Source organism: Acomys russatus, chromosome 27, assembly GCF_903995435.1.
Source record: "Acomys russatus chromosome 27, mAcoRus1.1, whole genome shotgun sequence".
In the NCBI taxonomy this organism is placed as follows: Eukaryota; Metazoa; Chordata; class Mammalia; order Rodentia; family Muridae; genus Acomys; species Acomys russatus.
The window spans coordinates 16,984,156-16,990,163 of NC_067163.1; positions in this window are offsets into that span (position 1 = coordinate 16,984,156).

The following is a 6,008-nucleotide window of genomic DNA, read 5'->3' on the forward strand; positions in this document are numbered from 1 at the left end:
GCAATTAAAAAGAAAACATAAAAATAGCTTGTAAAGGGAAATTATTTTGTTTTAAGAATCTAAGTAATATTGCAAACAAGTAGCAGTTTGATGCATTTTTGAGGAAACAGGCTCTTCATTCAGGCATTAGGCCTTTAGGAAGGTACTAAGAAAAGTATTTAGATTTTACAAACTGTGAGTTAACTCTTGCAGCAAAATGAAGACATTTGTTGTTTGTTGCCCTGAAAATGCAAAATATTATCTTGTAGGTAGCAATATTTGGCTCAGATTCATCCTGCCTTGAGCAGAATGAGGAAATGTGTACCAGATTAAATAGTGAGGTTCATTTACTGTTTTGTTGGTTTTTTGATGGCCATGATGCAACAACATAGGTGTGTAGTTTGTTTGAGAAGAGTGAGCACCACAAGCCTAAGATCCTCACTCCAGCTGGCACTGCTTACTGCTGAGCAGCTGGACGGAGAGGATGACGCAATGCCCACAAGGGCCTTTGTCATCTGAGGTTATTACCATGGACTTCTTAGCCTCAGTGTGCGTATTTAGGGCCATAAGCTAAAATCTGTCACATTCCCAAATTAGCCAGATTAGCTGCCAAATAATAAGATTCTAGATGTCAATTTATGTTTCCTAATTTAAACTTACAGCAAAGATGTCTGCTATTTAAAAAAATAAAACAATCCACCCCCAAACAATCCTTATATATAATACAATCAATGTAATTTTTCATCATTTTTCCTTTTATCCTTAGAAAATTTTGTAAGGAAGGTGGGGTATCACTGGCTTTCTGTTTCAGAGATGAAACCTCCATCCTATGGATGAAAGATTTTTGTTTTATTCCTAACATAATGGAACTATAGTGATCTTTAGGTAGTCTGAGGAGAAGCAGGAGGGAACTACATTCTTTGGAGTCGGGTATTCCTAACACATTATTCCTTCACTGGAACAGTTTTGGTGCTTCTAAGCAGAAAGATCTAGAAGGAAGATGCAGCACATGTTACAGGCTTCATCAGTCTTGAGTGTGTACTTCCAAATTAAGAGTGGCATGCATCATAGAAAACTATGGATACTTGTCACCAACTTGGAAAGCTGTTGAGTAGGAGGAGCTTCCATCAGCCTGGGAAAACATTTTCCATCTTTTAAAAATGCATTGTGGGCTATAGACAGTGTGATTTTCTGAAATGATTTTATTTTCTGTGCATGTGTTCTCCAGATGTCACCGTTCTGTAATATTTGGAGTTACTACTAATACTCTGGGAAGAGGTGTACTGTACAAAAGTTTGTAACACACAACTACTGTATGGCTGAAGTCTTAGTGAACCAAAGGGAACATACTAATATCAGAATTTTACACCTCTTATTCCCTCATCTTTATTGATCATTAATGATAAATGCAAAAGCAAATTAAGAAAGTATTAAAAGCAAGTAGAGTCAAGTCAATCAGTGTTTTAAGCATCATAGTAATACTTCTATATTCAGGTCATACAAATCAAGCAACAATTTGATTTAAAAAAATGTCACAAAAGAGATGGTACAAGCCCAGGAACAAACAGTAATTTGAGCAGGTCTGTGAGGATGAGAAGGGAAACTGCTGCATTTAAGGACTCACTAGAATCGGGGTTTCTGCACCCACCATCCTCAGTGTTCAAGAGAACAGCAGGTTTCCTGAGCCCCATGGCTCTGCAGATGCCTACCTCACAGAGTCTGTGCAGACGATCAGAGGCTTCTTGCAAGTTTTGTGATTTGGAGTCTGTGCAACACTTATTCTTTGGAATAAAAAATAGTATATCTAAAAAATTTTAATTGTGTTATGTTTCTATTTCTTTGTTTACTTGAAACTTTACAACTCTTAAAGACCACTGACTGACATATAACATGGCTTTTAAAATACTTTGCATGTTAATATTTTACTCTTTACTAGTGTGTACTTTTTTGTACATATACATTCCTTTATAGAGATATGTCTGAAATAATATATGCTTTGTTGTAAGTTATTTACACAGTGTTATTTAAGCTGCAGCTCAACTCAGTATAACAAACTAATGTGACTTTTTTATACATTTGTACACTGTACATTGACCAATTTAGGAGATGAACATTATCCATCAGCTTGATCCAGAAAGTTTAGGTGCAGTGTGAGCACAGGAGAGACCTTTGACTTTAGAGATTAATCAGTGGTTGAGAACACTGCTATCCTTCTAGAGGACTCAGATTCAATTCCTAACATCCACATATCCCACACAACTCTCTGTATCTCAAGCCCCAGGGTATCTGATGCCCTCTTCTGGCCTGTGTGGATACACAGATATACATGTAGTCAAAACCTCTTACATATAAAAATAGTTTTAAGAATTTGGAAATAAAAATTAAAAGTAGAAGGTGCCTCCTAGAGACTTTTGTAATGTAATAGTGTCTGTCATTTTTTCCCAACGAATGGCTACTCCATAGTCATCAAATGTTTTCTTGAATGGAAAAAAAAAAGGGGGTTATTCATTATCTGAATCATCATGCTGTTTTGTTTTTTGAGACGGGGTCTGTCTCAAACCCAGGATGGCTTTGACCTCACCTGCCTTATCCTCCTTTCCCAAGTGCTGTTATTAAAAGCACACACCACCACACCTGGCTTGAAATATCTCTTTTTGATAAGAACATTCAAAATCCTTTCCAGATATCTGGTAAAACATAATCATTTTTCTTTGTGATAGAGTGGATGATCTTGTTACCTCCAGTCTCAAGAATCTAATAACTGCTTTACAGTTGGTCTTTTAATCACGGCCATCCAGTATTGCATCACACTTCAGATTAACTTTGTTTGGATATTTTAGTGTTCTGTCTAGTTTCTTTAAACTTTTTTTTTTTTTTTTTTTTTTTTTTTAATGTGTGGTGGGGGAGGCGTGTGTGGAGGTCCTAGGACAACTTGAGATAATTCTCTCCTTCCTCCTGGTGAGTCCTGGGGATCAAATGCAAGCTGTCAGGCTTGACAGCAAGTGCTGCCACCTGCTGAACCACCTGGCTGGCTTTGTGTTTGCTTTGGGACAGTCTCATGTATCATAGGCTGACCTTGAACTACCCATGTGAGCAAGATAACCTTAGTGTCCTCTCTTCCTGCCTTTGCTGTCTGGGTGCTGAGATTACAAGTATCTACACCATGTCTACTTTAAGAAATGCTGGGATTGGACACAGGGCTTTCTGCGTGTTAGGTAAGCATACTGACACCAGAGCTATATCCACAGATCTTGTTAGGTATACTGTTTTCATACCATAGTGCTCCCAGAGGTCAGGAGGCAGACTTAAGGAGTTGGTTCTGTCCTACCCAGTGAGTTCCAGGGATTGAACTCAGGTCATCAAGCTTGGCAGCAAGTGCCCTTATGTGTACACCATCTTGACAGCCCTGTCCCCCAACTCCCTTTTAAGACAGGGTCTTGATACATAGTCCTGGCTGGCCTTGATTTTTGAGAAATTTGCCCCTGCCCTAAGTGCTAGAATCAAAGGCATGTGTCACAACATCTGGCCTCTATTTAGATATTTTAAAATTTAAAAACGTGTTTTTTTTTTCTTTAAAAAACTTAAATTATTTAATCTGGCAATCTGTTAATCCTGGATACAAAAGTTTAAAGTAACCTCAGTGCCTCTTTTTCTGTTTGGTTGTTGAGACAGGGTTTCACCATGGAGCTCTATGAGCTAAGTAGACCAGGCTGGTCTCAGTCTTGTGGTAACCTTTCTGGGATTGCAGGTTGAACCACTGTGCCCAGTTCTTAAACAGAATCTCTTTAGAACTGGCTTTGGCTAACTACTGATTCCTCAAGCTAGCACAGATCTTTGCATTCAAGTTTTGCTGACCCAATTTCAGTTTGTCTCTTCAGAAAAGTCTCCTCTCCTGGCTAACTCAACCTTGAGAACAGTTTAGTCTTCAAAATTAAGCCTTTTAAGACAACTGTTGATGCATATGCAGCATCAAACATAATACAAGATTTGTGTATAATTTACCCAGTTTCATCCAGTGGTAGGGTCTTATGAAGCTACATTATAGTACAGTAATTGGCATTAGCAATTAGTATTGCAATAAGAACCAAGATACTGATTCCATTACAGTCAACACTTCTGTAGAAGAGTTTTGTCACCACAAAGATTCTTCATGTAACTCTTTTTTGCTCACACTTTTCCTGCCTCCCTGGTAATCGTCTTAACTGCAGAAAACCACCAATATGCTCTCCTACAATTTTGCCATTTTCAAGTATAATAGTCAGGCATAGTGGTGGACCCCTTTAGTCCTAGCAGTCAGGAGACAGGCAGGTAGATTTCTGAGTTCAATGCCAACCGGGTCTACAAAGTGAGACCCAGTTTTGGAGGATTGTTACTTACTTACACACACACAATAAATATATAAGGAAAACAAGGTAGAAAGTAGATTTATCAGGCCTATAACTTCTTTATTACTTATCACGTGGCTTCCTTTTGTGTATTTAAATTGTATATTGGATAACACATTTTCTGACTTTGCATCCTCATATGTGCAGTAGCACCCCTTGTCCTACCCCAGCTCTGAACCCTGAATGTACTCCAGACCCCTCCCACTTTGTTAACCAGTAGTCCACAAACCTGGAATTGGTTCTTAGACATTAAGGCTTACCAGAATCAGATCAGTAAGCTTTGAGGCCTGCCAGCAGGGGCCTAAACCATGCCCTGGCATTAATACTTGCTTCAAGCAGTCACTCCTTAACTGTATGCATATTCGGGTTTTACCAGTCACTGTCATCCTTATCTATCTGCGTCTTGATATGTCTTACATCCCTAAATGAGAGTAGGTGTGCCAACCACATTCCTTCTAGTTCAGGGTTGATGGACGTAGAGGCAGGAGAATCATTCCAAGTTTGAGGCCAGTCTGGGCTATAGAGTGAGACCTTGCCTCAAAATACAAACTAATTACCTGTCAAGGTCCTTTACAGTGCAGGCTTTATTCTTTGAGACTACAGTGTCCCGTCCCCACCCCCCACTTGAGACAGGATCTTTAGTCCTTCCTGGCCTCAAGCTCAGCATGTAGGTTAGTTAGATGGCACTGAATTGCTGACTCTCTATTTCCGATGGGATTATAGGTAAGTACCGTCACGTTTACCTTTTTCAGAGAATTCTTTTTAGAAGATATATGGCATAATGTAGGAAAAGATTAAGGGATATATGTAAGGAAAAATTATGTATGTTACATGCACGCCACTGTGCACTTGTGGGGGTAAAAGGGCAAATTACAGCAGTCATTTCTTTGTCTCCTACTATATCTTTCTTGTTTCAAAAAATGTTTTATCTAAGGGCACTGACATCAAATAATTTGGACTTTAATTAGCTATTTACTATGCTTGCAATCAAACCCAGGGCCTTGCGGATACCAAGTAAGGACTACATCCCCAAACCAGTTAGTTTAAAAATACAATTTAGCCAGTGGTGGTGGCGCATGCCATTAATCCCAACACTCATAAGGCAGAGTTCAGGATAGCCAATGCTAAACAGAGAAACCCTGTCTCAAAAAACCAAAAATTTTCAGGGAGAAAAATAGAAAATCATAAAAACAGTACCCTTTGCCAGCTGCATCCCTGAAAGAATAGGGCTGATGGTAAGCTTGACTAATGTGGCTTTTAGCAGAGGTAGTATACTTGGCCTTCTTGTAAATTACTAACACCAAATTGTAAGTTAAGAGAGCCTGAGTAGGGGCTGGAGAGATGGCTTAAGAGGTGAAGAGCATTGGCTGCTCTTCCAAAGGTCCTGAGTTCAATTCCCAGCAACCACATGGTGGCTCTATAACCACCTACCATGAGATGTGGTGCCCTCTTCTGGTGGGAAGTCACACACGCAGGCAGAACATTGTATAGATATTAAGTAAATACATCCTTAAAAAAAAAAAAAGAAAGAAAAAATGATGTTTTTGTTTTTAAAGAGTCCTGAGTATCTATCAATGGCCAGTATAAAAAGATAGACTGACCTTTTTCCTTTCCCTTACTTTTAGTGGTATAGTGCTGGAGATC